This window comes from Onychostoma macrolepis, chromosome 21 (assembly GCF_012432095.1).
Source record: "Onychostoma macrolepis isolate SWU-2019 chromosome 21, ASM1243209v1, whole genome shotgun sequence".
In the NCBI taxonomy this organism is placed as follows: Eukaryota; Metazoa; Chordata; class Actinopteri; order Cypriniformes; family Cyprinidae; genus Onychostoma; species Onychostoma macrolepis.
The window spans coordinates 8,844,146-8,853,409 of NC_081175.1; positions in this window are offsets into that span (position 1 = coordinate 8,844,146).

Genomic DNA, 9,264 nt, shown 5'->3' on the forward strand with positions numbered 1-9,264 from the left:
ATTTGTACCACTTTGAGGGTCAAGTATTAAAAATGGTGTCAGTGTAAGAATGTAGTCACTAAAATGGAGAAAAGGAAACAAATGAATTATAACTACACTGTGTGCAGAATTATTAGGCAAGTTGATATTCTGGTCATATTTTTTTTTTTTTTTTGTTCTTTCTCTTTTAAAGAACTCTTTTCCCTTCTTCCTTTCATTGCAAAAACTCTTGAACGAGTTGTGTTCAACCAAGTCTCTGCCTTTCTCACACAGAACAACCTCCTCGACAGCAACCAGTCTGGTTTCAGAAGTGGACATTAAACTGAGACTGCCTTGCTCTCAGTTGTTGAAGCTCTAAGACTGGCAAGAGCGGTTTCCAAATCTCCATTACTTAATTAGCTGGATCTGTCCACTGCTTTTGATATGGTCAAGCACCAGATCCTCCTGGCAAAGGTCATCTCAGGAACCGCACTCCAGTGGTTTGACAATTACCTCTCAGACAGGTCCTTCAAGGTATCTTGGAGGGGTGAAGTGTCCAAGTCGCAATATCTAGCTGCTGGGGTGCCTCAGGGCTCAGTTCTTGGACCACTTATCTTATCTGTCTAAATGGAATCACTGTCTATATGTTGTCAACATATAGAATATCAACTTGCCTAATAATTCTGCACACAGTGTACTAAGTCAATTAAATGTGGCTGAAAAGATCAAACATTTCTATATGGGCATGTCCATGTTTACATGTACTAGCTTAACATTTGTATTTGCAGTCTTTTTACTTACCGCAAACCTCTAGTGTATGTTGTTGATATTTACGAAAGTGATGAGCCCATCATATTGCTCAAAGTTTACCTGTTTATCCGAAATATGCATAATCATGTCTGTGTACTGTACATGTAAAAATTAAGAATCATAAGGAGCTGCTCTCACTTTTCACAATCTTTGCCATGCCATCTGCTCCCTTGTGCTATTTAAAATGACACCTGTGGTGTAATGGCTTAGCTGGTAGAGATTTGCACCCTTCATATTAAGTACAGCTCTTAAATAGCACTCAATAGTCTACAAATAATACAGCGTTTTGAATCAAACGTCAATTTGAATCAAAATACTTGAATATATTGAGGACAGCATTTACAAATACAAATATAATTGTACAATTATGCATTCAGATTTTTGTTTTGATATGTGTTCCTCTCCAAATAACCATTCATGTGGCCTCAGTGTTTGGAATTCCTTGGGATGTAACAGGTACTCCAGATTCTGGCTAGGAGACTTATCAACTCTGTAGGTGGCTTCTGAAGTGTCGTCCGCCTCAGTTCAAAGAACAAAACGCAGTGCCAGAGTTTGATTCCAGAGCAGTTTTATTTTTTTAATAGAATAAAACCCGAAAACTCGTTTGCAAAGGAGTTCTCTCGAATGCTCTTTGTCTCTCGTATATATACTCAAAAATTAACAAAGGGAGGGGGTCTCTATACATTGAACCCCATGTGTACCATCCTATATTTTACTAGTGTACGTAATTCTATCTGTCCCATAGGAGAGAAGACCATCCTGACTTTGTTATGGTAAAGGGGAAAAAAGCCCCCTCCTCATTTCTTCCAGATGTGCTTTGCCACGTACACATTTTGACACAAAGGCCTTCAGAATATATTGGAAGCTTCAATAGATACATTTTTGGCAAAATTCACCTTGATTACGTCTAAGTAATTCTGATTAATATCAATAAAAATCTTCTTCACTTCTTCCATAGCATGTCGACCTATAATGACATGCAGTTCATACAGTAAATAATAGTGTACCTTAATATATGCAATAAATAAATAGTTTTCATTTTTGTATAATGACTTCATTACCTCTTCCTCTACATTGAGTATGCATCAAAACTTGAACATTTCTTGCTCTGTGTCACATACATGTGGATCCTTTTTTGGGGGGAACATGTATTTTATTTTATTGTTTTTGTGGAACAGAAAATAATTTGGAATTGGTGGATGGGAAATGTTTGTTCTTCTTCATCCAGGTTTCTTGAGACTGATCAAGGTTCATAGGTGGCTCAGTTGTCATTTGCAACACATACCCCTCCACATGTCATCTTTTGATGTAAACTAGGCTCACATTCACCCTCCAAGCTCTCTGTTTTACTTTCATCTTCGCTTCTAAACAGTTAGCATGTCTTACTCAGACTGTCAAACTGTCAAACACATCTTACCAGCAAACATACACTCGTTCACATCCTTCTCTCCACTCTCTGAGTCAGAAGTCTCTAAACTCATCCTTCCCAATCATCCTACTACTTGTCCACTTGATTCTATTTCATCTCATCATATTTCATCTCATTAACACTGGTGTTTTTCCCTCAGCATTTAGACAGGTTCGTATAACCCCACTACTTAAGAAACCCACTCTTAACCCAACTCTTTTAAAGAACTCTTTTCCCTTCTTCCTTTCATTGCAAAAACTCTTGAACGAGTTGTGTTCAACCAAGTCTCTGCCTTTCTCACACAGAACAACCTCCTCGACAGCAACCAGTCTGGTTTCAGAAGTGGACATTAAACTGAGACTGCCTTGCTCTCAGTTGTTGAAGCTCTAAGACTGGCAAGAGCGGTTTCCAAATCTCCATTACTTAATTAGCTGGATCTGTCCACTGCTTTTGATATGGTCAACCACCAGATCCTCCTGTCAACCCTATTGGCAAAGGGCATCTCAGGAACCGCACTCCAGTGGTTTGACAATTACCTCTCAGACAGGTCCTTCAAGGTATCTTGGAGGGGTGAAGTGTCCAAGTCGCAACATCTAGCTGCTGGGGTGCCTCAGGGCTCAGTTCTTGGACCACTTATCTTCTCTGTCTAGATGGAATCACTGTCTATATGTTGTCATTCAGAAACATGGCTTTTCATATCACTGCTATGCTGATGACACTCAACTCTACCTCTCATTCCATCCTGATGATCTGATGATAGCTGCTTGCATCTCAGCTGGTCTAACAGACATTTCTTGCTGGATGAAGGACCATCACCTTCAACTCAACCTTGCCAAGACAGAACAGCTTGTGGTTCCATCAAACCAATCACTTCATCACAATTTCACCATCCAGATAGACACATCAACCATCACTCCTTCAAAAACAGCCAGAAACCTTGGAGTTGTGATCAGCTCACTTTCTCAGACCACATTGCTAAAACTACCCGGTCCTGCAGATTTGCTTTATTCAACATTAGCAAGATCAGGCTCTTTCTTTTGGAACATGCTAGACAACTCCTTGCTCAAGCTCTTGTTCTGTCCAGGCTGGACTATTGCAGTGCTCTCTTGGCAGGCCTTCCAGACAGTTCTATTAAACCTGTACAATTAATCCAGAACGTGGCAGCAAGATTAATTTTTAATGAGCCGAAAAGAACGCGTGTCACACCTCTGTTCATCAATTTGCACTGGCTACCAATAGCTGCTCGCATAAAATTCAAGACATTGATGTTTGCCTACAAAACCACCACTGGCTCGGCACCCCTTTACCTAAATTCACTACTTCAGACTTACGCACCCTCTAGAAGCTTGCGTTCTGCAAGTGAACGTCACATTATTGTGCCATCCCAAAGAGGCACTAAATCACTTTCACAGACATTTACATTAACTGTTCCCTCCTGGTGGAATGACCTGCCCAACTCAATTTGAGCAGCTGAGTCCTTAGCCATCTTCAAAAAGCAGCTAAAAACACATCTCGTCCATCTATATTTGACCCTCTAACTCTAACACACTCTATTCCAAATCTATCTATCTATCTATCTATTTTTATATATATATATATATACTGTATATATATATATATACTGCATGTATATAAAAAACACACACCTTGTTATGTGTATTAATTTACAGCGATTATCATCCATTTGATTGCATAGACACTATTTAAACTAAACTGAGCTAGACAATGACATCTCTGAATTCAGTAATGAAATGCCTTTAACTGAAAATTGAGTATTTAATCTTATCATTATACATTACTGACACTCTGTCCTCCAATTTGATACTGTTAAGTGCTTTGACACAATCTGTATTGTTAAAAGCGCTATATAAATAAAGGTGACTTGACTTGACGTATACTGCATTAGGCTAACCACGACTTGTCATACCACTTGCATTTTATTGCTCTTTTGTTTGTTTTGATTGCTTCTATTGTCCTCACTTGTAAGTTGTTTTGGATAAAAGTGTCTGCTAAATGATTAAACACAAATATGTGGTTTGTTTATATAAACATTGTATTCACGCTGATTTTTCATTTTTTAGTGTTAATTATCAACAACATATACTAACATGACAACCAAAAATATTCTCATGATACATTTATATGTAAATAATCAAACAACATGAACTACACACAGTCTTAAAGTTTTGCTGTCCATCCTGAACCTAACCACAGGCTCTACTCTTCATGACAACGGTAACACTACAAAATCAACATAACAGAAACTTCTGTAAATCCTGAAACTGGGAAGTGGATTTCTAGTTCCCAGCATGCTTTGCATAGGGCTAGATCAGGAGTGTAAATCTGTAAATTAAGTGCTGCTTAATGTGTTTTTTAGTAAAGGGAAAGACTTTTTAAAGTTTGTTGTTCAGCTATTTTTGACATTTAAAAGAGTTTTTGTTTATGCCGATTTTTGAGGTTACCATTATTGTGAAGTGTTGGCCTTGTGGTTAGGCTATGGCTACATGTGCTAAAACTGTTGTTTTCAATGAGCTAACAACATTTTTTTGTTTGTTTGTTTTAGCTCATTTGTATGCTGCAAAAGTTTAATATGAGAGCAAGTGTTATGTTGGCTGTTTGTTCTTATGAACATAATTAAAATACATAAATTTGAGGCCAATCACATGACTTATATTGTCAGTATTTTTACTCTTCACAATTATATGACGCTTATGTGCTTATAATAAATACTGATAGTCTAAACACAAACTCCACTCTTCACCACAATGATTAAAAAAAATGTATATATACATTGTATAAATTATTTTAAATGTTCAAAATAAGTAAACATTAAACTCCAACAGGTCTTTCCATTTTCATAAAAATGCAAGGGCACCAATCTGAACATCAACAGTACTGGTTGGATCTATATGAGTGAATTGTGTTGAGAACATTCACAGAATATGTGAAATGAAACTGATGTGATTTCATTAAATTAGCATGATTTTTACTCATCAGTACAATTAACTAAATTTAAGTTCAAATAAATCAGTTCAACTGTATGGAAATAAGTGTCAATTTCATTAATGCTTCAGCTGTTCTGGTATTTTTGACGCAACTCCTCCAGTGGCATCAAGATAGAAAGACACAGGAGACCTACTTTGCAAATGATGCATACGAATGCTGATGACATACTCTGTGTACAAATGATCAATGAACAGATTCATACTGAAAAGTTGTATGTGGCCTGGTATTTTGAAGTATTTTGTGGCACATTCCTTGATTATTGTCTGCATTAACTATATTTATATCATGATGTCAGAGTGAATGGATTGCCTTTTCCTCATTTCTGAGCCTATTACTTTCAACTCTTTTTTTATTGAGACATTGTGTCATGTTCCCAGCCCAGAGTTGCTCGTTTGGTGTTGAGTGTGCTGTAAAAATGTTGACTGGGTTCATGCGTTAGGGTTTTTGCTATTTTTCCTCTTTTTAGGTTGGTTGCTGGCCTAGCCTTTTTCTCTGAAAGTTTGTGTTGTATATCTCCACTTTGTTGGACTAACATGTTTACATCTTGGCCCAGTGCAGCAGGATTATTTTGGATTGTGAAACGGTCATTATGTTTCACAACCAGAGATCCTCAGCTCAAATTTTTGATTTTGCTAATATTTTTTTTCTGAAGAAAGACAGACATGTATAGTGATGAAAGCCAAAATATTAAATGTCATGGATGAATATTTACTAAGTAATCCACTATTTTGTAGAGGGGGTCAAAATGGCAATTTTCACCTGAGATTCAGAGTCAAGTCAAGTCAAGTCACCTTTATTTATATAGCGCTTTTACAATACAGATTGTGTCAAAGCACTTAACAGTATCAAATTGGAGGATAGAGTGTCAGTAATGTATAATGATAAGATTAAACACTCAATTTTCAGTTAAAGACATTTCATTCTTGAATTCAGAGATGTCATTGTCTAGCTCAGTTTAGTTTAAATAGTATCTGTGCAATCAAATCGGCGATAATCGCTACAAATTAAGTGTCCCCAACTGAGCAAGCCAGAGGCAACAGCGGCAAGGAACCAAAACTCCCTCTGTGACAGAATGGAGAAAAAAAAAACCTTGGGAGAAACCAGGCTCAGTCGGGGGGCCAGTTCTCCTCTGACCAGACGAAACCCGCAGTTCAAAAGTTTATATTTCTATTTTAATTTTGTTGCAATTTCTAACAATAGTAGTATTATGTAGTTAGGTATTTTATTATATTTTAGTTATTTTGTTATTTTTGGTTGATATATCTGGGGATATATCTCTGGGGGTCATCCGGGCGTCCTGGTCTCCGCCGACGATCAGGGCCGCAGACGTCACCTCCCGGCGCCGACCCACCATCTGATCGGACACGGACCGAGAAACGGACTAGGAAAGAAACAGACAAACATTAGCGCAGATGCCATTCAGCTTACGATGTAACGAGTACATCGTGTGTTATGGGGAGTGTTCGGTTCGGTTGATCTAATTAATGCAGCCTAACAATCCTTTAACGGATTTGAATAATGGAAGCGTATTAATGTGTTATGTAAGCCAGGCTAAAGAGATGGGTCTTTAATCTAGATTTAAACTGACAGAGTGTGTCTGCCTCCCGAACAGTGTTAGGTAGACTGTTCCAGAGTTTGGGTGCTAAATAGGAAAAGGATCTGCCGCCCGCAGTCGATTTTGATATTCTAGGTATTATCAAACGGCCAGAGTTTTGAGAACGCAGCGGACGTGGAGGACTATAATGCGATAAGAGCTCGCTCAAGTACTGAGGAGCTAAACCATTCAGGGCTTTATAAGTAATTAACAAGATTTTAAAATCTATCCGATGCTTGATAGGGAGCCAGTGCAGTGTTGACAGAACCGGGCTAATATGGTCATATTTCCTGGTTCTAGTAAGGACTCTAGCTGCTGCATTTTGGACCAACTGTAGTTTGTTGATCAAGCGTGCAGAACAACCACCCAATAAAGCATTACAATAGTCTAACCTTGAGGTCATAAACGCATGAATTAACATTTCTGCATTTGACGTTGAGAGCATTGGTCGCAATTTAGATATGCTTTTGAGATGAAAAATGCAGTTTTACAGATGCTAGAAACATGGCTTTCAAATGACAGATTGCTATCGAACAGCACACCTAGGTTCCTGACTGATGAAGAAGAATTGACAGAGCAGCCGTCAAGTGTTAGATAATGTTCTAGGTTACATGTGGGGTTTTAGGTCCGATAATTAACACCTCTGTTTTTTCAGAATTTAGCAGTAAAAAATTACTCGTCATCCAGTTTTTTATATCGACTATGCATTCCGTTAGTTTGTCAATTTGGTGTGTTTCACCGGGCCGCGAAGAAATAAAGAGCTGAGTATCATCGGCATAACAGTGAAAGCTAACACCATGTCTCCTGATAATATCTCCCAAGGGTAACATATAGAGCGTGAAAAGTAACGGCCCTAGTACTGAGCCTTGAGGTACTCCATACTGCACTTGTGATCGATATGATACCTCTTCATTCACTGCTACGAACTGATGGCGGTCAGATAAGTACGATTTGAACCATGCTAAGGCACTTCCACTAATGCCAACAAAGTTTTGTAGTCTATTCAAAAGAATGTTGTGGTCGATAGTGTCGAACGCAGCGCTAAGATCCAGTAGAACTAATAAAGAGATACAACCACAATCAGATGATAGAAGCAGGTCATTTGTAACTCTAATGAGAGCAGTCTCAGTACTATGATACGATCTAAATCCTGACTGGAATTCCTCACAGATATCATTTTTCTGTAGGAAGGAATATAATTGTGAGGATACTACCTTTTCTAGTATCTTTGACAGAAAAGGGAGATTTGAGATCGGTCTGTAATTAACTAGATCTTTGGGGTCAAGTTGTGGTTTTTTAATGAGAGGCTTAATAACAGCCAATTTGAAGGTTTTGGGGACATATCCTAATGACAATGATGAATTAATAATAGCCAAAAGAGGATCTATGACTTCTGGAAGTAGCTCTTTTAGTAGTTTAGATGGAATCGGGTCTAACATACATGATGTTGGTTTAGATGATTTAACAAGTTTATACAATTCTTCCTCTCCTACAGTAGAGAATGAGTGGAATTGTTCCTCAGGGGGTCTATAGTGCGCTATCTGATGCGATACTGTAGCTGACGGCTGCAGGGATACAATTTTATCTCTGATAGTATCGATCTTGGAAGTGAAGTAGTTCATAAAGTCATTACTGCTATGCTCTTGGGAAATGCCAACACCTGTTGATGCTTGATTTTTCGTTAATTTAGTTACTGTATTGAATAAATATCGGGGGTTATGTTTGTTTTCTTCTAGAAGAGACGAAAAGTAATCAGATCTAGCAGTTTTTAATGCTTTTCTGTAGGATAGGGTACTTTCCCGCCAAGCTAAACGAAATACCTCTAATTTAGTTTTCCTCCAGCTGCGCTCCATTTTCCGGGCTGCTCTCTTTAGGCGCGAGTGTGCTCATTATACCACGGTGTTGGACTCTTATCCTTAATCTTCCTTAAGCGTAAAGGAGCAACCGCATCTAAAGTGCTAGAAAAGAGAGAGTCCATAGTTCCTGTTACATCATCAAGTTGTTCTGAGCTATTGGATATACTGAGGAACTGAGATAAGTCAGGAAGATTATTTATAAAGCAGTCTTTTGTGGTAGAGGTAATGGTTCTACCATATTTGTAACAAGAAGTTGGCTTTACAGCTTTAGCTATATGGAATATACAGGAGACTAGATAATGATCTGAGATATCATCGCTCTGCTGCAAAATTTCAACGCCACTGACATCAATTCCATGTGACAGTATTAAATCTAGAGCCAAATTACAGGGGGTAAAATGGCTTCAGAAAAATGGCAGCATCATAATGTAATTTTTACACAGAGATTGGTAGGCCTGTTAGTAAAATCTGTTCACTTTAGCAATCTTTTTTACATTATGTGCCAATAGTGACCATTCAAAACTGGGGAAACAGCACTTTTCAAGTTTTTTCTCCAAAGTTTGCATGCCTGTAACTCAAGAAGTATAAAAGACATCTTGATGCCCTTTTACATATTGGGTCTTAACAAACAT